This window comes from Dromaius novaehollandiae, chromosome 7, assembly GCF_036370855.1.
Source record: "Dromaius novaehollandiae isolate bDroNov1 chromosome 7, bDroNov1.hap1, whole genome shotgun sequence".
NCBI classification, from domain to species: domain Eukaryota; kingdom Metazoa; phylum Chordata; class Aves; order Casuariiformes; family Dromaiidae; genus Dromaius; species Dromaius novaehollandiae.
This window is the reverse complement of record NC_088104.1, coordinates 14,925,949-14,950,982: the sequence shown is the minus strand read 5'-3', so window position 1 is coordinate 14,950,982 and position 25,034 is coordinate 14,925,949. Positions and strand designations below refer to the sequence as shown.

Here is a 25,034-nt window from a genome sequence, read left to right as displayed (position 1 = left end):
TATGTGCCCGCATTGCATATGCCAGTTTTATATCATGTCTCTAAACTGCATATAGCCTTGGTACTGGTCTTAAGATACGCTCTTGAGTTTATATAGTGCCCCTATTTAGAAAAGAAATACTTTAGGAGAAGGGAGGTTTATCAGTTTGTTTAACTTCTTCAAAATAAAATTTTATAGAACTTGCTGTCTGAAATTTAAGTCACTTTAACTTCCAAATTAATATACTGTGAGCTTCTCTTGAGGCTTTCCTTGGAAGAGGGTCTCATGCTCAGCTTTCTGGGGGAGGTGAGCTGCTGTTGCGGTGAATGCCACAGTCTTGTTTGCAGTAGTTGAGTGCAGCTCAGGCTATTGGCTGGGCTTGGGAGTCCTGATCCGAAAGTAAGTCCCCACCTATTCTGTCTTTTAGGTTTGTGTGTTGACTTAGTAAGAAGATACAAGATCTGGTTCGCTCATCTGAATGCACCCGTTCTTAGGTGGAGCTAATCTCTTTAAAGGCAATATTTGGGAGAACCTTTCCAGATACAATGTGTGTTGGACAGTGGTTGTTTGAAAGCTGAAGGTGTGACTACCCCTTTCAAACCCAAAGGATGTGTCACCTTTGGTTAAGTCTAGGTGAGGGTCAGGGGAAACTGGGAGAAGGACACCTGCCCTGCAGTGCATGTGAAAAGCATGAGGTTTTGGAAAGCCTCAGTTAAAAAGGGAAAGGTGATTGTGTTTTTTCTTTAATATCAACAAATCATGCTGCCACTTGGGATGCTCCTGCTCAAGTAACTATGAATTACACAAAAACCCCAGGATGGAGAAGCTGAAGTGCAGTGGTGGTTTTATAATAGTGCAGGTAGATCAGTTTACTGTATTATAGCCTCTTTCTCCAAGGTATTTGAATGTATGTTGACTCACTCCTCTGAGTTTGAATTAGGCTGTAATGATCCAGATTTCTAGTATATGGCTAATTCATTTGCTTCTAGTCATGCTTCTGCAGTCTCTCATCTAGTTCACAATATATGCAACTAAGGAAGAAGGGATAGAGCATTAATGGTGGTGGTAGTAAAAATGCATAAATGAGGAAGATTGAGCTCAACATACCTTTCACTAATTTTCTGCTTCTAATTCCCTGTTATTATAAAACAAAATTTACCATAGGGGTCAAATACATAAACCATTCAGTTTGTGAGCCACTTAAACTTTTTAAGCTTTTAGATCTTCACATCTGGTAGTCAGGAAGTAATTTTACTGTGGAGATTATTGTCAGGAAAGCGTACTTCTATATGTTTTTTATTTTTCCTTTCCTGTGTGGTGTAATCTACTTAGAACTTCTGGGGTGTTTTCACTTAATGAATTCACTTTTATTGCAGAGACTTAATACACTGATGATACCTGTCTTCTCTTCTTTGAACTGCTAGTACTAGCTAGTACTGGTTTGAGTCTTCTTTTCTAAAGTCCTCAGATCTGGAGGAACTGTATTCAGTGACTTCATGCCTGCTTGGGGAGAAGCGGAGTGCAGTGGATGCTCTGTGGCCCTTTTTGGAGTTTACATGATCCCTGTGCTTACAGAAACTGGGTTCTCTTCTTATTCCACAATAGCTATTAAGTGAATTTATTGAATTAAATAACAGACTTAATAAATATATTAATTAAAGTGCCTCTGCTTTCAAAAACATACCACTTGAAAGGCAAAGAGGCGCAATAAGAAAATGAGGCATGGATAACCACTAAGGGTATATACAGTTACACTTAGAACAGGATTCCTCTGTAGAACACTAAAAAATGAACTAAAAATTAACATTCGACAGCGAGTCCTCTAAGAGGAAATTCCTACAGGAGAATTCCATTCTTAAGATTAATTAAATGAAAAATTAGAAACTCTCTAGATAGCTGTAAGCTATTTAATAAAACTGAAGTAAGCAATTAAAATATGCAATTTTAGTTACCAGCTCAGGCATTGCTTCCTTTTCGTGATCCTGCCCCCTGCCTTGTTACATATGTTCTCCCTCCTCCTATGAAGAAGCTATATATGCAGCTTGTTAGTGCTAGGCATTTTCTGCAGAAAGATTTCATAAACAGCATCCCTCTCTGCATAAAGGTGATGTAGATAACTTCTTTGGCATTGAAAACACATACACAGTTCGGAGAAAACAGAAATAAACATGCTTTGTAGGAGTTATACTAATGAAATGTACGTGAGAGAGTAGCTTTAAAGAGAAACCTGATTAACATCTGAAACTTCAACTAGCATTTAGCCATGTTTCAGGAGTATTTTCCACCCAACCTCTTTAAAAAAAAAGTTTTTCCTGTGTCTTCCAGGCAAACTGATTAAGTACAGCTATTATGGGAAATGATTGTAGTTACTCTTGGTCCTTTAAAAAGTCATTTTCAGCTTAAGTCTTTTGTATGCATTCTGAATATGTTTTGCATTCTGCTGCTTCTGGTGTGCCCTGGCAATTCTGTGTGCTCTAGCAGTTTTGTATATTAAACCGTAGGGCAGGGGTGTATTATATCACCAGGGTTCCCTCTCAAGTTTGAGGGCAGTGTATGATACCAAATTGTCATTGTGTTAGGGAGAAAATGTGTAACTGCAAATTGGTACTCTGTTCCTCAGAGTTGAAGTAGTTGCTGTAGTTCAGCAGAATTGTTGTGCTGTGAGCAAAATGGAGAAAATTGAAAAATGAATCCGTATGTGTACCGAGTAGTGCTATTGCAATGATCTTAAGTTGCTTCAAAATAAGCTACTGACTGCTTACGTCATTAAATAGAAAAGCATTGTATGATGAGCTTTTCAAAAGTGTTTGTTACTTTCTACTGTTAGTCCATGAGAACACAGATACAGGCTTCAGTGAGAATAAAGACAGATTAATGCAGACGTTTCTGAAGATAAACTTCTTAATGCTATGCTTAATGTTATCTCTTTTGGTTGTAAACAGAAAACCACGTTCTAAAAATCTGCTTCCCAAACTGGATGACTATACTTAGTACTCAGAAAAAGCCACAGTGAAGCTTTTCTTTTTACAATGTAGAAATAGCTTCATTTTCTTAACTTTTAACATGAAAACATAGTCTATTGTCAGACTTTAATGCAATATGTTAAAAAGGAAGAGATGCCTTTCCTAATGGCTGTTTATTATATTTGTAATAATAAAATGGAAAAAAGTGTTGACCAATTATTATTAAAATAAATTAGCATTATTTTAGGGTAGCTTCCAAAGTATGGAAGTGGGTTTGAACCCCACTGTGCTACATAGAAATAGTAAAACAAAATCATGCTTTGAAGGCCTAACATTGCTGAAGTTGACATAGGGTTCCTTTTCAAATAATAGACTCTTCTTCTCCTTGCAGTGTTGGCGGGATGTCCAGTTGCTCTGCAAATGCTTTAAGGTGTATTAAGAATGACATGCAAAATTAATGAATGCTGATAAATGAGGGCATTAGGGACCCAGATCTCAAGCCTACAATGGACTTCCAATACTTGCAGAACGTGTTATGATGTATGTATTCCTACGGACTATATTAACTAAGGTGGCTGAAAATTAAAGGGAATTATCTTTTAGGAAGAGTATCTTTTCACTGTCTGTGATCCAATTAACATGTATGGTACACTTCAGATATATCTCTAGATATGTTAAATAAGGTATTTCATATTGGTGTATAGTAGAGCAAAGGATGAAGCAAAAACATTCTAAAATTTTGTAATAGAAATATTTTATTATACAACATATTTTGAGAGTATGCTGACTTTTTTGAAGTAATATATTGAAAAGCAAACAATGATGTTCATGCTACCTCTTCAGGAGTGGTAGGGAAATGTATTTGGTGTATTGTTTTTTGGCGGACAGATCATCTCTGTCAAATGCTGTCTTACACGCTTGCGCTTCAAAGAAATATTGGAATGTTCTGTTGACTTTTTGAAACTTTTTTTGGCAATGCTAGGCTTTCCATTTATTTTGTCTGTTGTTTAACAGTTTTTTGTGTTTGTTTTCAAAAGCACTTCCATTCACCATTCAAGGAATTCAATAGAATTCTAATAGGAACTGCACATAAATAACTACAGAAATCAATGCTTCAATTCAGCCAAGAGTTTTTTGTGACTTCAAAAGCCACAAGAGCATTTATTATTAGAAACATACAATTGACTTTTCTTGTATTATCATTTTGCATAGTGATTTGGTTTTTACCACCACAACAAGATGTTTGACAGTTTCATTTGAAAATGATGTATTTATATTCTGCATTCTGAAACAGTATAATTTTTTATTTTTTTCCCCTCTGAAGCGGTATTCGCACTAATTTGCATGTTCAGCTCTGTGCAAAGATTGTCAGTGAAATAGTCACTGGTAAATTTTTACTCAAAGATCAACCAACTGTTAAACGTAGTCTCCCATTCTTCTGTTATAATGAAAACATAAAAGAAATCTTTAAAGAATAGAGTTGTTGGTTTAATTTTTGCATTTCCTACTATATTTGTAAAAGTTTCACAAAATGAAAAGCATATCCTGTCCTCTGAAATGCTCTATTTTCTCAGTATAGTGACCACAGAAATAAGTAGCCTATCGTAGCACAGGGTTGTCTTGGAAGTGCATCCAGCCTTTAGTCCGCTCATTACACCTCAGGCTAAATCAGCTGTAACAATCCTTTTGATCCTTAAGTTATTAGTTGGGCTATAGAAAGTGAGATGGCATTGAAGAAAGTTGTTTCAGCACACTAGAAGCTTTAGAAAAATGGTGCTTTTTTTTTGACAGCCAGAAACCGATAACAAGATGGTATGACATGAAACACAGCACACTGTGCATTCAGAGTGCTCACTACCTTGTAAATGGACCTCTTGAGTGCTGTGGCTTTTGGACAGCCTCTGCCTGCAGTTTCAGACAGGTAAAGTACAGTTGCATCAACTTGCAAGGAAGGCACATGTAGAATGAAGGAGGCTTTCGTTCTGGTTGTTGGGAGAGTACTTGCAAATTAATGTTTTTTTTTTTTTTTTTTTTTTTTAACTATTACAGACAGTTAGAAAAATAAAATAAAGTTACTAGCGGGGCCTTTTAGATGACAACAGCCTTTCCCTGGCCTTCCAGTCTCTGAAATCTTACTCAGTACCTGGTCTGGCTCTGCATGAGGAGGATGCAGCTGGTGCCAGGAGCTGGTGCTGAGATACGGACCAGTAGTTTCATCCTCGTGCACCCTGTTGGCTAAGCAGGCGCTGCAGTGTTGTATGCATGTTTTGGCACTTGACAGGCGAAGCATTTCTAGCAGCCAGGTTGAGAGGTGGGGAAGTATGGCCTGTCCCTAGTCCTTCTCTCTGCTTACATTTGGAGTGGAAGGACTACACAGGTGAAACTTCTGCCGCACCTTGAGAAAGGTTTTCATTGTGGCGAGGGGGGAGAGAGGCACAGTAGTGCATGGTGAGGAGCAAGGCTGCTAACACAGATAATGTCATGCCTGCAGTTGCCTTCATGTTTAACAATGTTGTCATCACTTGGACTTGCATGCATTTAGGGTTTCAGAGCTTGTCATGGTGTTATCTTAAAAAAAATAAAATAAAGGAAGTAAAGTCAGACCTTCTGTTGGTTCCTCAAAGTTCTTCCCCTTTTCCTGTTACCACTTCTGTCTAATTCAGATTTCATTTGAGTCAGCTGCTTTCATCTTGAGGCTTATGTCATTCAAGCATCCACAGAGTTAGTATGCTAATGTCTGCATTTGAACTGACTGATAGGTACAGCAAAGCCTATCTTCCTTCTGTCACTGCAACATGAAGCTTCTTTTAATTTCCCTGGCTGTTCAGCATTTACAGAAACAAAATAATAGAATGTTGCTGGCATAATTTATAAGCCTAATATCTGAAACTTATTAAACGTGTTTATTCATGAAACACTCTGTAGCCCTTCCTGCATTCTCAAATATACTTCATATTTAACTGGTATATCTGCCAGAATGAAAGAAATAATAATGGGCATCTAAAACTGATGATTTTGCTGGGGAATGCGGGTTCTGCTAAGAGGCAAAAAGGGCTTTTGAGACTTGTCTGACAGCAAATATTCATATATTCTTTGGGTTCGTGGATCTTATGCTTCTTTATGAAACCCAGTTTATGGCAGTGAATGAACCAGACATCTCATTTGTTTCTTGAAACCATTGGGAGCATCATGTGTCCCCTCTTACACTGCTTCTATTACTGTGGCCAATCTCAAATGCTTCAGGGAAAGGAGAAAAACGTCTGGAAATTGTTATGAATGGAGGAAGGAGAAAAGAAATGGGAGAGATGGGGAAGACCGGAGAAAGAAGAAACAGTCTTCCTAGCTCTTGTAAGTGATTGCCAGAAAATTTGAAGCATGAAGTTATTTAAATGTTATTGATATGGAGCAACAAAGACTTTATTCCTTACTTGTTCCCTTGGGTAGGGACAAGAAGTCTAATACCCAAAGCTTGATACTACACACTACAGTTCATAGCCCCATGATCCACTCCATCGCTATCATGTCAATGTTTCTATCAAACATCATGTCTCAAACTGGGTTAGATTCCTCAGCTACCCAGGTTATAGAACAGATGGTTAGAGACAAGAATATACTCCCAAATTTAGACTAAATTCTTTCCTGACCACTTTTTCTTGACTGTATTTTGTACTCATTCCTTTTCCAGAAGCGCTTACTTCTCCAGCCTGGACAATCTGTCTGTCTTCCATATCATTAAATTTTTTTCTAATATCTTATTGGGATCTTAGATATTACATTTTAAGCTTGTTAATACTCATCAGCTACATATATATATATATATATATATATACACACACACACACACACACACACAGGAAAAAAAAATCATGTTTCAAAGTCCTTGAAGACTATTGTACCTCCATCCTATTTTTACCATTTCCAGTGATGTAATCTGAATTCTTTCTGTGTTTTATCATTATCATGTGTTTTCAGGTATTTTATTTTGGTCCTGCTTGTCTCTTGGCTCTCTCTAATTGATCTACATCTTTTTTGGATGCTTAAAAACAAATCTATTTGAGCTTCTGCAATACCAAGCAGCATGGGAGAGCTCATTCATGTATTTTGTGGACTGTGGTCCTGACTGGACATCCTTACATGAGGAATTCCTTCTCTAAAACAGGATGACATAGTTTATGTTGGTATCTTATGATCCATCAAAAATACTCTTTCCTTCCCAATTACCTTTTCTAGGAGCCTCATCTGCAAAATTGCTGTCTAATCAGTTTCTATGCTTTTCTGTATTTTTGCAGTTGATTATGCCGGCTTGATAAAGTACAGAAATTGTCTGAACTTCTGGAAGATGTGTATGTTTTCAGAAAATAGTCTTCTAATGAAATTTTTAAGAGTAAGTTTTGGTCTTACATTCTGAAAACACTGAAGGCACTTTAAAGAATGTTTTTTTCCCTCAATTTCCACATATGTAACTGGGAATGAAGTGGTTCTTACCTAAATTCTGGATACAATGCCCATGAGAGAGAATTTAAAGGTGAAAATGATTGGGATTAGTACGGAAAGGATAAATTGGATCAGAAGCTGACCGAAGGGAAGACTGCCAACGTTATAAGAGCAACTAACAGGATGGAGAGAGATTATTAGCCATGCTCTTCAAAACTCAGTCTTCAAATTAATCTTGTTTTAGTACATTCGTAATAACCTTGATGCAATAATTTTATCTAACCGTACTAAAAACTGCTGATAACACAAAGTTTGGATAAAAATTTGGTATTTCAGAGAATTGGACTATGCTATAAGGAAAATGAGGTAAACTCATAGATTTCTGTAATAAATTGATACAGTTTAATAATTAAAAAAAAATGAAGTGTTTAAGGAGGAAGAGCATTTCTTTGAGTGTAGGAGTCATGAATTGGTAAGCAGGGGAGGAATTTGGGAACACTGATCATAATGCAAGTAACAGCTCCCAATTTGAAGCATGAACAAGGGTAACCCAGTGATTAGTTATCCGCGGTTCACTGCCGGAGGAGAATATACCTAATAGTCTCTGCTCACTGGTCTGTGGAGCTCTGTTGGCTAATGATTTTATTGCTGACTTTATAACAGAAGAGAATTGAGGCTAGCGTGTCTTAAATTTCACTGACCACACCAGCTAGGGGTGGTTGCAGGTATGTTAGAGGAAAAGTTTAACTCAGCATTTTTGTAAACTTGTTGAGATAAAATAGGGTGGAATTTGTTAGTGTCTGTAGAACGCTCATTTTGAAAAATGTTCTCATTTTATTTAGAAAATGATTTTCTAAGAAATATACTAATCTTAAGAGTTTACGGTTTCTCTTGCACAACTGTGTTTCAGATCTTTTAATTTTACATGAAAATATACCTGGAAGTGAATATTGTTCTTTGAGAGCTTTGCAACATGTTACTCTTTACAAGGAATTACATGGATCAAATTCCAGTTCGTAAGATACATTTACAATTTAAATATTAGATTACTATTAAATTAAGCTTCTATATTATCTGTAGATATGCTGGTTTACTGGGATTATGCCCATGAACTGAAATAAGGGCCTCCTGCTTCAGGAGACTTGTGCTGAAATCAGCTGAGGTCGTAGGAGAAGTGAAGTGTTCTGATTCTGTCCCCTTTTCTCTCGGGAGAACGCTGCTAGTCACAGGGTATTAGGACAGAAAAAAGCTGATCAACAGGAACATCTGGATCTGGCTGCCAAATAGCCCAGTGTAGTAATACAACTAATTGCAGTTCTTTCTTAACCTTTATGTTCTAGTGCAGATTTAGAGGGCTTACAAAAAGATTATCACTCTCTTCCCGATATGCCCTTTTTAAAACATTTGGAGAAAAAAACTGTCTGTGTGTGTGTGGGGGGGGGGCATAGGTATTTCTGCACAGTCAGTGTAATTTAATTATTGTGAGGAATTGATAATGTCCTTTAAAGGCTTTAACACATCTACGCTATGGTCTGATTTGGTACTTTTTGGAACTTTTTTTTCCCCCCCTAGTCCAGTGTTTCTGGGAGGGTAGTTTTATATACTTGCCTGACCTCAAATCATTATCAATGTGCCAAGGCAAACTAATCATGTGTGTTTTAAACATTAAGCAATAGAATGCTTTTGATTTGTGTGTCTGTGTATGTTGTTTATAAAAACAGCATTTCTCACAAAGGGGATTGTGTATTTCAGTTAAATACTGAGGAGTTTTTCATTCATGATTTCTGTTGCTGTTTGTGTTTTGTCTCATCTGAGTTTACTTGGGTAAGAAATCCTGCAATGTAAAAATTGTATAGCATTTGTCTACATGGGAAATTTCTTGTAAAATAAAGCTGTTTTAACAGGTAAAATTAGTATTTCCAAACTTATTTTCCTTGTGGACATGCAGATTCCATAGTGAGTGCCTAATTGGCCTTTGGTTGAATTCTTTTCTGAAGTGGACTAAAGGCAGTCTTAGCCTTGAATAAATGGGTCCTTTTCTGGACAATGTTAAGGAGAGGGAAGGAGGGAAAGAAAAAGATGTGTTAGAGTTTCAGGAAACTGAAACACTGAACCTCTGAAGTGATTTGTCTTGAACTTCTTAAAATCTTTTTCTTCCCTGGGGAAAAATATCTCCTGGAATCTTTTATAAATCTCAAATATCTTAATTATCAAAATACATGGAAGCACAAAATACCAACATGTATATAACACAGAACAGGTAAGAAGGAAAAAAAAAATTGTATGATTGTTCAAAATTTTTACATGACTTCGGCTCCTGAGCTCTTAAAGCAGTTCTGAAAAGTAAATTTAAAATTATTTCAGTGTCTAAATTCCTGCTTTCATTTTAAAGGGAAGCTTGAGTTTCTAAATCAGTTAAATGCTTTTGAATACTTCATTTGCCATCTAGAAGCCATTTTATGGTTTGCAACCTAAGCTAACTGAGCTGTCAAGGAGATAGATGAAGCTAAAAATATATAGGAATCTTCTCCTTTCCCTGTCCTCAATTACACACAGGCTACTGTGCATAAATATTTTTCTTCTGGAACAATTACTGTTCCAAGAGCCATACTAATGCCTGGTGCAGTCCTTTTTCAGAATACATCAACTCTGCGGTAGATAGTTCAGCCTGTGCCCCCTCAACTCTTCCAGTTGAGCACAGCAGAAGCGCAGCCCTTCCTCAGGCACTGTAAACCTTCTGAAGCAAGATTTTGTATGGATATAGAGATATACAGGCTTCTATGTGTAATTTATAATGAAATTATTCTAAATGTTACTAATACTTTGCCTTCTCATAGGAATGTATAGATTCATGGACATCCTAAGAGTTGTGTTAATACATCCGAACCTTTCTAAACAGTAATATCAGTACATTAAGTCTTTCATTTACAAAGTTTTTGGCCTGTATTACTGAGAAGAAAAACTTAAAAGCTTCAGTAGGGCGGATGCAGCCCCCACACGTCTATACAGAGCCTGCAGCAGCTCTTACAAGTGGATTGTTTCATCCTTTTTAACTGCCTTTGCTCTTCCAATTCCAATGCTACCATCTCAGCGCGGTTCTTTATCGTGATTTCCTGCTGTAGGCAGGATGAGATAGGTTTTTTTGAGGTAATGTCAGTATAGTCTGGTTTGCAATAGGGAATGAATCCCTATTATAATGATAATCACAGAAAAAGGAAGAGCCCAGTCAACCCAAAAAAACAGCATGCTGCACATCTTATGTGGATATCTTCTAAGACTATCATGTGGAGACGCAAAGATTTGAAAAAAATTAACCTGTACGTCCCTGTCTGTGGCCTTGCTTAGCTGTTAGTCATTTCTCCTGAAACTACTACTTTCTTTTAAGTCATTGCTGATGTTGGACAATAGTTTTTTGACTAGCATGATGCAACAGGAAGGATTGCAAGGAGAGGTCAAGATCTAGGATGCTGCGTTCAAATAATTGTAAAAAAACAACTGATAATGACAGGAGTTTGGAAAAGGGAAGGAACAGATTCTGCTTTATCCTTTCCTTCTGCAGTTTCCTGATTTCTCCTCCACGTACAAATGGTCCTAGGTGCAGATCTTTAGAGTCTATCCTCGTATAGCTCGGTGGTATTTTCGGGTAGGGGAAGTGTGTTGCAGCAGCTACATAACCAGCTTGGCCTTGCCTGCTGCAGGTCCCTGCTGTCCCTCAAAGTTGAAAGTTTAATTGCAGTGATATTAGATGCACTTGCATAAGGGTCTTCATAGCAGAGCATCTTTAATCTCTTCTGTATTTTCATACAGCAGAATATACTGTTTTGTCTTTTATTTGCAAAAGTAACTATTATTTTCAGTGTGAATTAATCTATTCAGACTCGGACATCTGGAGCTTAAGTAAAAATAGTTGTGAATTAAAATCTTAGAATTCAGCTATATTCTAGCAAATAGAAAAACTGAACATGAAGAAAGCAACCTAAGTGTAGGTTTTTTGCTAGAGTGACTAACTATAGAAAAGTGTAGAGGCATCAATTACAACAGGAAAGTCTGTCTTTTGGGAAAGGTCTGCCAAAGTCATTGCTGAAGATAAAATCCAGTCTTTCCTGAGCTGCTTTGTGTGATCGTATGCCAGAGATGATATGCTAAAGGGATCATAGAATTTATGCAAAGTTCTTTGGGATTTAAGGATTGAGTGATAACTAAAGGAAATTTTTTCTTGAGTTACATAAATTAATGTTTCTTCTAACAATTTCTGTTGTTTATCTATTGCTCTTCCTTGTTCATTTATGCTGTCATCGTTCTTTTTTTCTCGCGCGTACTGGTCATTTTTCATACCAATGGAAGAAAAATTCTGTATCAAAACAACTGGCACAACAAACTCCAGATAGAGCAGAGCACCTGAGTGCCGTGTTGGATCAGACTAAAGATCCAGACACAGGAATCCTGACAGTGATTAATAACAGGGAAAAGGATAAGCAGAAGGCCCTGTTTAAAGTGAGCTTTCCTTGGCATAGCTACATAATAACTGGTTATAAATGAGTTGTCTGGTTTTGCTTGTTTTTAATACTGTAGGTATTGATGGCTACAACCTTTATTTTGTAGCAGGCATAACTAATTTTAAATGTTCGTGGTAAATCATAATGCATCTCCTGTGTCTTTCAGAAAATTAAGTGCTGGACTGAAAAAGGAGGCCACTAGTATGTCATCTTTTAAATAGAGTGCATTTTGTAAGCTTTTGTATTCATTATCATACTGAAAGTAAGAACAAGCATAAATTTGAAATTGTGTGAGGATCATGTTGTTAATACATATGGCGTGTAACTATTATAAAAGACCTTATTCTAATGCCAGTACTTGATAAGAACAGCGAGAGATATATGACCAGTGTGGGATGTTGCCACTGACTCACTGTGTAATGACAGGCAAATTACTCAGTTTTCTGCATCTCGTTCTCTTCCTTTATAGATGAGAAATATTGTCTCTCTCTAAAACTCTTTGAGATCTTTGGATAAAAGGAGTTTTTTTTTTTTTTTTTAACGCCTACCGAGTATATAAATTTGAAGTGAGAAAGCATAGCAAATACCAGGCTCTATGCAAATCTTTTACCAATACAGACACAGCATGGTGGAGTCTTGCTGTTCATTATGGGTGTTATTAAAGCAGCCTGTGCTCATGAAGTCCTCAGCAAAGCACAAGCAAAAAGAGGTGTTTAGGTCAGGCTCAGTACTTGAATCTGTGGTGAGTTTTAGCCTTTTTAGTTGTATTATCTATACAGTTAAGTACAGCTTCAATAAAACTTACCTGACATGCATTGATATCTACCAGTTCGCTTTTCTTTGATACACCAGGCATTGTATTGCTTTCAGATGAAATAATATAATGAGTGTTTTAGAGCTGTTTTCCCACAATCTTCATCACCTCTTTCACGTTGTGTCTTTGGCTATGTTTTATTGCAGAACTTTTTTTTTTTTTTTTCATGTTTTGGGAAGCTTAAGCTTTCCAGAATCATCTGCATTAACATTGCAGCCTTAATCTTTTCCCTGGCACCTCCTGAAACAAAATACAAATTAGTGATTCAGACACCACAAAACAAATCACATGCCACTTGTTTCTTCCCAACTGCTCTTCAGTGTCATTGTTTGCTGTATTGTATGCGAGTCCTTGTGCGTTCTGCAGTGAAAGGGACCTAAATAATGCAGGAGATTTTAAGGGAGTTGGTAGCAGTTAAGTACAGAGACGATGTGACAGTTTCAGGTATATACAGAAACAAATGTTTTGTATTTGTGAAAAGATGACCGTTATTTCAGCATTGATACATGGATGTGAATTTAGCTTTGTATGTTGTTTTTAATAAATTCAGTCTTATTTTGTGATCATCCATGAGTGGCTGTGAAAGTGATGAAGGATATATGAAACTTCTGGTCTTTGGTGCTGCATGGAAGAATTTCATGCTGTGTCTTTCTGTAACACAGATTGTCCTTCTGTTTTTGCATCTTTATGTACTTCCATTCCTTTTATCATCATTCTTCATCCTTTTTTAATTTGCTGACTCTTCTCAGACCTTTTTTCGTTACAATAAGCGCCCGCTTTTACTTCATCGTAAAAATTCATCATTTCATCACTTATTGTAGCTCACCCCATCTTATCTGGCCCCAAATTCAGTGAATGCACAATCAGAAACTTTTTTGAATTTCTCTTTTTACATTTTTGCCCACTTTCTCTCTTATTTCCACTCTTTCACTCTTCTCCAAGTTGCTTTTACCAAAATGAACGCTCTTCACATGGCTATATGCTAATACCTTAACTCTTTTCCTCCTTTTTGTTCTTACATCGTGCTGTTTCTTGCCACCTCTAAGTTGATTCAGGGGAGAATTGCTGTTGAAACGGGCAGTCCAGCTCTGTGAGAGCGTAGGTGTGTGGTCTTACCATTTCCCATGTGATGAATCTAACAAATACATGGTTTCAGAGCAAGGATTTCTCCCACTGAATCGGGTGAAAAGAAGTTTGGGGGAAACAAAGCAGTTTGCCATTGGCTCAGCTGACAAAAGCACTGCATAATCCCAGATCCCATACGCCAGTTGAACTGTGATAGGGGATTATAGCTCTCAGCTATGGTTTAAACACTTTTAAACCTAGCAGTGCTTCTGAAAGAAGCAGCCACTCCCTACCTCTGTGGCCACTTACTGTCCTTCTTGTGCTGCCATAGCGCTTATGCAGCAGCACTGTGAACCGTACGGGGGAGTTGGTCTGACTTGAAAAATAATTTTGCCAAAACTTGGTTGTTTTTAATTCCCCACTCTGATTTACCATATGGCTGTACAAATGGCTGTGTCAGCAGTAGGGAGAAGTTGATGCAAGGCTGGGAATGAGTGGCCAGACACGGTAGTAGGTCAGGAATGCTGCTTTAGCTGGCAGTGCCAAGTTATGTCAAAATAAAAGAGTTTATCAGAGTAAAGCTTAATCATCTCCGACGTGATCACATCCTACTTCTTGAAATCCTAATCTCGGCTGTTTTTCTCCTTAACCTCTCTCCTGCTCCCCCTTATTGTTTAGACTATTTTGCAAAGTTGCTTGTTCATCTCTCTTTTCTCATTAGAAGTGATCAATAATGATGTCAGTAGAAGCCTCTGTTTCTTAGCGTATTCAGGAGGCGAAGCCTAACATCCTGCAGGCAGCGTTGATGAACCGTATTTAAACCATTTGCACTGTACCATCATATGGAAATACCTGTTAAATATTTAACATAAGATTTAGACTGATAAGCTGTTGAACTGGATACATATAAATTGCAAAAGGGTTGTTTAAATTGGCAGTTTTCTAAAGCAGCTCAGTCTGACACCTGTTTAGTATGAAATATTAAAAACTCAAGCCATTTTGATAGAATTATTAGCAAGAAGAAAATTAATATAACCTTTTTGCTTTCATAGTTTCTTTCCAGCAGGAACAACATACCTTCATAATAAGTAATTGTTTTTATGTCCCTGAAATCACAAGATGGTCTTTGTCTGTAAACAAGCGCACTAAATAATTCCACCCTTTTCCTTAGTCTCCAGAATTGCACGTTCCTTAGTCTACCATCTAGTTACTAATAGCATGAAAGTGTTTCTAGGGGAAAAGTGCGAAGAGGGTTGTTTGCCTTACTCTAAAAAGATTAGACTGGATTCGGAAATGGTAAAATATACATTTGATTTTAACCTACCTATGGGGCTGGGCATTTCAAATCTGGGTCTAGATCAAGTCCCGCAAAGAGTACGAATTCACATCTAAATCCAATTCTGCATACGCCCACGGTGTCAGGTACAAAGATATTCTGGCTGGATGTAAGCCCATGTGTAATAGTGCATCTATATGCATGTAACTCTCAAAATGACTCAGCTAACATAAAAACATCTCTCTGTTGTTCTTCAAAAATTGAAGTAAATTATATTCTTTCTATTCCTTTACATGCTCATAACTTGGAAAAATGTAACAGAAAAGGCAGTGCTCTTTAGCAGTGTGATATGCAGCATTAATACAGAATTTCTGCAGCTTTTGGCTTTGATATTCACTGTGCACATTCTTTTAGGGAGGAATGATATTAATTACTCTCTGGTCAATCAGATGAGCTATAGCTCATAGTGTTGTCCTTGCCTTCTTTCTGGCTTTCATAATCCTGATCATTGACCTTCAAAATTTCCTTTTGCTTCTAGGACAAAAGCATCAATCTTTGGTTCTTCCAAAGATCAGACAATGAAGTAAAGGAAAAATACGAGCTTAACCACAAGCAAACAGCATAGGCTCTCTCAGACTATAGATGACTACTTCATTCAGTATTGCTTTTTTTCAGTAAATAGGTCATCTTTCAAACTTCAGTTCTGGGATTTGATGCACTGCCCTGATGAAGGTGAATTATTAAATTATAATCTCTTGAAGTATTGCCTCAAAATTCAAATGGAAAACAGGCTGTTCTGTTACAGGTAGAAGTGAAAATAAATATGACTTTTTGTGCATTTCTGTCCTATGATCCCTACATGTTCTCACCAAAATATCACCGGAGCCTTATAATGATGTGTGCCTTCACAGATTGGATCCCGTGCCATACACGTGCTCACGGTGATCCCCAGGTTGGGTGCCTAACATCGCCTTCCTCTGCTTCTCAGTAGTCATGTAATGGCTCTTCAGCCCGTGTCCTTTCTGCACTGCTGCTGTCTCGCAATAACGTGTCGCCTCCTCCAAGCTCTTCCATGAGCCCTTGAACACTTTTCACTTTCCCCCTGTGAAAAGAAGGCACAATTTTCATTCTACTCTGAGTCCTGAGCTGATATTTTTCTTGAATTGCTGCCATTTGAGATAGTGAAGAAGTATTTTCATTACCGAAATGTTATGGTCAAATAGTTTTATATTTCTCCGTTGTTGCCTTGCCTAGATCCTGTGTACGTGCCATAGACAATGTGTTTTTTCTGTAGCTGTCCTGAAAACGGACATTTAGGTAAAGGCTCTCTGATCTCTTTTAACACTGGTATTGTTATATGGGAAGGCAATTTTATATTCTTTTAAATTTCCCCATCAATCATGTTTAATGGAATACTGAGAGGAACTCCTTATTGAGGCCAGCAAAAGAGGAATGTGGTTCAGATTACAAAATCAACAAGATACAGCCCATGGGATTTCAAGATGAGATGTAAAACTCAGGTTTGTGGTATTGTTGAAACTTAAAATGTAATGATGGTATGGATGATCCTACTCCAGCTACCACCGTTTTCCCATATCATGTTTCAGAGGAGTGTTACAGCAAGCTCACAAAATGGCGTAATAGAATATACAGTACTACCAGTATTAGTAGTTGTAAATAGATGGAGGTCACTACAGCAAAATAACTCAAAGTGCCAGAGATAATTTACCTGTAGCATGGCCTATATATCTTAAAACACACAAAACCTACCACAAAGTATGCACAAGCTGTGGGTTTGCGAATCTGTGCTGTTCAGTTACTTATTTTGGATGTCTTGAGAGCTAGATGAGATTTTTCAGCACTTTCATAAGTTCTGTCAGCACTTGTTCCGTCTAGTTGGCACCTCTTGATCTCTCTACTTTTTTCAGCAGATTTTCTAAGAGAAAGGGGGGGTGATCTATCACTGTGAAGAAATTCTAATTTGTGTTTCTGTCTATATACTTCCAGAGGACAGATGTCCATGTCTGTTCTTAAATAATGTTCGTGTTCCATCCTTCTTAAAGAATCAGAATAGATGCTACCAGCCTACGTTCCTGTCACTAGCAGACACAATGCCGCTTATTGGTTTTACATTAAATAGCTGTGAATTCTGCTCTTTTGGGTTCCCTCTTTCAGAATTTGTGAACAGCTCATTCTCAGATTACTCATATTCTTAAATGGTCAGAAGTTCCCTTTGAGAGCTTTTCGGCTGACCTTCTGGTGAATAAAGATGCTGTGTTGGTCCTTGGAGGGTGCGAGCTGCTTTTCAAAAGGAGGAGGTGGTGGTGGTGGTAGAAATGTAGGAAACAAGCTGCCTGTTGCAGCATTTCGCATGGATGTGCTCTTTGCCATTTCCTCCTGCCTCTGGCAGAGAGGTTTCACAGTGTGCTTGCTCCCAGTGTTGACAGAGCCTCCTGACAGCAGCTCCTGAATCTGCAAGGCACAAGGTTTGTTTCATTTCTTTCATCCGAACAGTCAAAACTGCAGATGAACACTCAAATATTTCTCTGCTTCTCTTCTGAGCCACCATGTCATTGCCTAACGCTGAAGGCAGAGTGGCACGGTGCACTTTGCTGCCCGCCTGCTATTTCACTGGTGGCGGGTAGTGTTCCCAGCAGCGCTGCTTCAGTTTGCTGGACTGCATGATTGAGCTGTCCTGCTGCACCTGGGTCTCTTGTTCTCTGGCTTCATGGGCTCCACTTTTTGGACCTGCCAGGACTGACTGCAGATCAGAGATCACTTTCCAGCACTGAGCAAAGTTGGGACTACCTCTCAGATATTCATTGGACTGTGAAGGGAATCATAGATCTGTTTATTTCTAATCTCTTTGCAGCTTCCTAGAGCCAAGGAGTCTTTTCCAGTGAGAAGTAGTAGGTTGCTGTGATCTTCTTGGGACCTAGAGAAAGAATTAATGTTGTTATCACATCTTTCCACAGAAAAGATTTGGTTTTCTTGGCAGTTCTGAGACTGTTGAGAGCCATGTGATGTTAGCAGCCCATTTCATGAACGGTTCTGTATAGTCTTACACAGATGGTTAGTCTTTACCAACCCATAGCAACAGATATTTGCTGAAGTGTACTTGTGCTGTAGTCAGTATTACAGATTTAATCTAATGCCAGTACAGTGGCTGGAATTCGTAAGGGTAATCTGGACTCTGTCAGCTGAAGTGCTCTCCTTAATCATTACACAAATATTATGTATTCACATCTCCTTTGTATGCTATTAAAGAATCCAATTTCTGTAACAGCTTCCAGGTTTATTGCTATGTGATGGAAAAGGGTCCTCTCCATTTCATGGGCTGAACTTATTTTCCTCTTGACAATACAGCAAGCTTGCTCATCCCTGTCAAGGATCTACTAATCATGTCAGAAAGGACCTTTCTGGGGGAAGAGCACTGAATTGCCAGTGGATTGTTTTTTGCGTGGTGCCCTTTAAATCTTTATGAACCTTCTGGGCTATCTCCTACACTTTTGTTAAAGTGAAACTAGTTGCTAACTCAGTTTATCACTGCATATTTGGAAATAATCAAATTCCTAAGGACCTTATTTAAGGCACTTCTTGTAGTGAAAGAATTGGTCCCCTAGTAGGACTGAATCTGATCTATGACATTCTGATGAAAACTTCTTGCTATTGAGAAAGATGGTAATCACCTCCTGGCCCTGAAGATGGCCATTGCTTGTGTGACACTAGTATTTTCACTTTAGAAAAACATCTTTTCTGGACATCTGCAAGAGAGTGAGGAAGAGCTTCATTCCTTCCTCTGAGTGCTGTGCCAAGGTGTATAGAGATGCTGTTGGGCGGAACAGGGCTGCTGCTGCTTTCACCTCTGGCTCTTGCAGCTGCGTCCGGGGGAACTGGACTGTGCTTTAGAGCTGCCTTTGGTGGAGTGTGCACATGAATAGGAATTTGAAAACATAAGAACCCAGTTATTTCATTTCTTTGTTAACATGCACATTCCACATCTTGCTGTGCATCCCTTTTTTTTTTAGCCCTTTAATTCTGGGATGTGACAGGTGATGCCTTCAGAAGTGCTTCAGCTGTGTTAGATTGCATATGTGAAATACAGTGAAAACAAAGCCGGAATTTGCAGAGCCAAGGTATCATTACAGGAGGTGCATATGGAAAGCATAACTTAAGGAATTCTGGTGACTGTAATAAATAATACCTCTTTATATGCTCAGAATTAGCAGAAGGTGTGTTCGAATAGTGTTAAGGTAATGTTAGCATTAATACAGCTTGGAAAAATACCTAAAATAAACTAAGAATTAAATAAAACTAAAAAGACCATTTGGTTTTATAATTTATAGTGGTATTATATGAGACTTCTGAAATTTCCTTATTTAAAACCTAAGAATATATCATCTTTGAAAAACTGCAGCATTTGGGAGGAATAATATTCTTCCTAGGCAGTATAAATAAAATCGTGCTTCTAAGATAATATACTTCAGCTATTAGCTAAATAGCTCTTAGCTTATCAAAGTCTCTTTTTAAGGCTATATATATTGTAGATAAGGAGATAGTGTTGAAATAAACAGTTCAAGGCTGTTTTATGGATGCTGTCTCATAATAAAAGTTGCATAATAGCGTTATTTTTATGATACTGTGTCTTTGCCTTTAAGAGCTAAAAAATAGTAGTTCTCTTTATCAGGCAGTTTCACTTTCTGTGGTGTGATGCAGAAGGCAGCAAATAGATGAGGGAAGCTGAGGCAATTTTTACTTTAATATAAAAGACTGCCTAAAGAAGAGGGTGTAAATTAGAGATTGGGCCTGATTGCAGAGGTGTATGAATGAAAAATGATGCCTACCAAGAGCAGTGCAGAGGTCCTGTCTCAGCTTGTCACCTTTTGATACCATCTTCATAGGTGCATTCATAGATTGTTCTACTCTAAGCACAATGGTGTGGGGCTGCTGGCTTCATCTCTACCCCTCATAAACTCATATGCATCCATCTAATAATAATTATCCTTGTAGCTTCAGCGTGGCTACCGCAACACCTTGTGAACCTGCAACTTGTAGGACCCCAGTTTGTACTGGCCTCTCTGCAAAGGGGTGAACACTGAGGAGGAAGACTCAGGGTCTTCTAAGATTACTTAATTAGTGCATTGTTTAAGGTGACTAATGATGCCTAATGACTTTTAAAGTGTGATTAGTAGCCATGTTTAAACATCTGAAAATCAGAATTTATAAGCTTAAGGATGTGCTATCTCCACTGTTATTTCTCTTGATGATGATGATGATAACACGTACTTGCGAAGACAAAACTTCCTGCAGTTGATGTCAAATATTTGACATTCATCGAAGAATGGTTTATGAGTACCGTTCTCCCAAAAGTGTTGTGATAGGAAAATTTTTCTTTTATAGGGTGAGGGTATTGAGAATTTTGTTTTACTGCTGCAGTATTTTAACCCAATGGCTTTTTTGTAATATCATATATTCATCCTTGGCCTTGAAAGGTCAAATTAGAACTTTAACAGATTTTGATGTTGAAATTACACCTTTGTTCTTCCTAAATTCATTCAATTGGTGATATAACTATCTGGATAAAACAGGCTTGTTGAGCTGTACGTAATAAGCAGAAAATAGGATGTTTATGCGTATGTATTTTTTGGTGCACTTGTCTATACATTTTTTGCAAAAGAATATAACCGATAAAATTTTGTTCAGGACGTCAGTCTGATAAAGGAAGAAAAGATTAGAACAATACTGAAGGACTCGGTGTTCCTTATACTACTCCTCACAATAAAAAATAGCTGTTTTCACAGGTTCTGTTTTTACAGAAAATACTCCTAAGTGCTTTAATGGCATTCCTAAGTCACTTTGCTCAAAGATTATGGCAGAGAAACTCTATCCTCTGTTTCCAGGATGGTATATTTTGCAAACAACTGACACGTTTTAAAACATATTATCTTGTAGATTTATAATTTGATGTTATTTGTTGTAACTATCTTTATGGAAAGAGGTATACTGAGAAAACTTTCTTCTTTGTATTATGAACTTGATAGGGCCTTTTTTGTCTATAATTTTATTCATAGAAGTAATTTCAGGTGCTCATTATTGTAACTTGCTTTCATTTCTCTGCAAGTTTGTGCTGGTATCTTTGACTATAAGAGCCATAGTCTTTTACTCTGACTTCATTAAGTCTCAATATAAGCAAGAATAATGGGAAAAACTGTAGAACTGCTTTTTCCTTCAGACAAAAACCACTACAATAAGCTTTTTAAGAGCTTTAGGAAAGTAATCTGTATTCTTCATAAAGCTTATTTCATTTTGATTACTTTCGAATTTTGCCTAGTGACTTGATCTTACAGGCATGGGTTATCATTTGTTGGGTTAGTATTTGTGTTGAAGGTCTCCTACACTGCTTTTTCTTGCATCTGTTGTAATGGTTGATTGGCTGTCTCAGTTCTTTCCTGTTAATTTTCTTGTTCTTCTGTAAGGTCTCCTTGGGTGATAGAGTTGTTCACCTCCTTGTCTTAGTGTGGAAACTCCATAGAGGAGTAGGAGGACTGAGCTGCTTCTGCCAGGAGACGCTTCTCAGACCAGCCCACACCGCAGAGAAGGGATTAACAAGCAAATGCTACTTGCTGGTTCTTTGCCTAGTTCCTGTGCAAGTTGGCACTGCTGGACACTGATCACGCCTGATCTAATGGCAAGCTTATTTTGAAGAACTATCTGTAAGTTTGGAATAACTGAAACCAGGACGGGTTCAAGATGTTCCTTCTTTTTACGGTGAACAGTTTCTTGCATGTGGCACTATTCAGAGGGAGAGAGAAATACTGATTTGTGCTTTGTTCTTTGAGAGTTTTTTTTCAAAGTAGCTCCTGTTCTCTTTTAGAAAAGGGAAATGAATCTGTCTCGGGACTTTGACTGTTTGGACTCTGAGCAGAAAAAAATGCTCACTGGCCCCAAAGGAAAGGTATTTAACAGAGCAGATGATTTTACTTGCTGGCTACCTCCTTCCTTCCCACCACCTTTGTGGAAAACATAAAAGGTTCTGATTCTCTTCCCTTACCAAAAGGACAAGAAACTGGGAAACCTGGATTCATTCTACAAATCTTTTCTTCTTTAGACGCATTCGCATTTAACATTTCTGTCATAAGACTTAAGTCTTTTTGGCTGCATGGGCTAGGTGGAAGTTCAGCATTTGTTTCTCAGAGATTCACATCTCCAGGTACTGGTGCATGCTAGAAGTATGGGTCATTGAGTAAAACTATGTCCTTGGGATCCCTGACTTCTCTCCAACACTTAAAATATTTGCTGTGGTCCTAGTAGCATTGGTGTCCCATTCTGTGGAAGGAAAGTATTACGTTTGTACAGGATGCTGATTTTTTTTCTTTGAGATTATGTTGCAAATATTGTACTTGTGCAAGTACATATGCAACAAAAAAGTTGACTAATCTCCTGCTCAGAATCATCTGAATTGCCAAGCAGAAAAAAATGCCTTCTCTTACTGTGTTTGGCATGGACCACAATTACACCTGAGGATGCAATTACTTTGTAGATTAGAGAACTGCAATATCATTTCCTTTCCTAATTTTGATTGTGAGGAGTTACTGCCATGCTTTTGATGGAGGGTTTTGGTTAAATGTCAGCTATCTTCATAATACAGCCCATACCAAATTTCCAAGTATTAAAGCTTGGTATCACAGTGTACATTGATTTGTTGTCCTACTGAGAAGCTTTTCAGATAACTTCGGAGGCAGAATTTCACCCTTTGTGTAGCAATGCTGAATGTGGTGGCAGAATGAGTTTTTCCTGCTTTTAACTGTTGCCTAGGCCATTATTACAATTGAAGAATTTAAGATGTGAATTCCTTGTGTGCTTTTGGAAGTGGTTTGTACTGTGAATACAGTGTGCCTTTTTTTTCTCCTTTTTGCAGGTCTACATTACACAAAAGATATCTTTTTTTCTTTACTACTAAATCCCTTTCTGGCATTTCTACTGTGCCAACTTGGCTGAAAACAACGTGTTCACTAAGACCTGTGTCAGATCTCCACTGTCAGTTTTTCAGAGATTACTGAATGCTTCAGATGTTTACTGTTTTTTGTTACGGATTCAAAACAGATACACAATTGGGCGATATAATAATTCATTTTTGCTCGAAGCACTTTTTCAGTGGAATCAATGGAGAGCTGAGAGCGCTCGGGGAGTTGATAAAATCTCTAATTCAGATATTCTGTCTTGCATTGTCCCTAGTTCAGCAGAGGTTTGGTTCCAGGTCTTGGTAATTTTAGAGTACAGTACTCTTACATGGAGGAGCAAAGAGAACTGATTGCAGGAGAGATTGAATAGCCTTGCAAACATCTATTTTCTAACACCCTGAGGATTATAACCATTTTATTCAGTGACAATAGCATTTGTTAATTGTAATATAGTGGAAGAGACTATCCAGTTTTTATTTTGCTAAGAATTTTGTACAGCTGCTTATGATAGAAGATGAATTAGTTTGGATAGAAGGCTCTTAAATCAATCTGCTTCACTTCTTTGACTTCACAGAGAAAAATAATGCTGTATCTTTAATTTTAACATTGAGAAAAAGTTTAGGAAGCTAAGGTGCCACAGTTTCTCCAGCACAATGGAACAGCAAAATAGCATATGTTTGGTTTTTAACAGTATCTTATTCAGGTGCAATAACTAAATGACTGTGAACTTCAGTATGGCATATAAAGCTAAATTAATCACTGTATGAAGAGGTCTTTTGAGATCAACTTTTAAATTATTTTATTATGAATAAATAAATGTCAGTTATAGGCAAAGTAGTGGAAGAGTTGATTTAGGTTTCAGTTAGTGAAAGCTTAGTGGCTAGGTGTATAGTTACCTGTGTCAACATGGTTCTCTTAAAATTAGGCTTTGTTAAATAAATTTGGTCTGTATTCTCATACCACAGTTTGAAAAAGTTAGCTGCGTAGATGTCTGGATTTCTGTAACAGGCTGTGGATATAATTACATTGGCAGTTGTGGTTCTGGTAAGGATTAAAAACAAAAACCAAACCCACCTCCCTGCCTCTCGGCTGAGACATGGTCACTGACTGCGTATGCTTCCAGTCTGCAGTGCAATGTAGGAGGAACAGGGTGGGGGTTTGAGCCATCTCATGGTTTTAGTGGCAGAGAAAATATTTTAGCATGATGCTTTCAGATCCTAGTCTAGTTTGGTTGCTCTACAAAGAAGAATAAGAAGTGATTTGATTACTGTCAAGGTATCATCAGAGAGAGAAAACATTTCACTTTAAGGTACTGCAAAAGTGAATGACAACTCATAGTTGCAAGCTGAAATCGGTTATATTCGAGTTAAGAAGAGAGTAAAAGTTGAGGCGATGGCTGCTTCCTCTGTTGGCTCGTTGCAGGAGGTATCTGGTAGCTTTATATCGGGAAACCAGTTTGCCCAGATGAAAGTTCTCGGGCACAGAATAGAAGTGAGTGAATGAAATTCAAGACCCTGTGGTGTGCAGGCAACTAAACTGGATTTGGGGTTTTTTTCTTGCTTAAAAGCAATAAATGTATGAGAGAAATCATGTGATAAATAGTAGTGTGATGTTATGCTTGTAATTTCCTTTTATAGTTTTGTAGTACTCTCTGCTTTGAATAGCCTGTTGCTTTTTAGCTTGAACGCATATAACTTTGCATATGTGTGTTTATTTGTACTTCTTAACAGTGTTTTATGCCAATTTGATCTGTGATCTGTTTAATTTAATGTTTGGTGTTAAGCTGATTAACTGGCCTGTAACATTGTTATGCTCCTGCTTTTTCAGTGGACATGAAACTTCATACTATACTGAGCCAACATGATAAAGATATGTTAAAGCCTCTGTTTTGCTGGAAAACATCTCAAAAGCATGAAAGTTTCATCTCAACAGTATGAAAGTTTCTTGCTAATTTTTAATTGCTGTTGATTCCAGGAATTTTCAGTTCAAAATTAAAATGGTGAGGTAATTTTTCTTAATAGGACAGTTTATTAAATGCAGTGATGC

At 37.7% G+C, this 25,034-nt stretch overlaps 1 protein-coding gene across 4 annotated transcripts in view; it reads left to right on the top strand.

The window, feature by feature from the left end:
* The window catches only part of PTPN4 (protein tyrosine phosphatase non-receptor type 4), a 121,952-nt gene that overhangs the window by 6,791 nt on the left and 90,127 nt on the right, over window positions 1-25,034 (top strand). Inside the window, exons 1-2 of one of the 4 annotated variants that reach the window (XM_026118419.2) lie at window positions 6,046-6,290; window positions 7,232-7,326. The exons of the other annotated variants lie outside the window; for them this stretch is intronic. The gene's annotated coding sequence lies outside the window, so the exon portion shown is untranslated. Of the gene's footprint in view, window positions 1-6,045; window positions 6,291-7,231; window positions 7,327-25,034 lie in introns of those variants that run through there. 4 annotated transcript variants of the gene reach the window in all.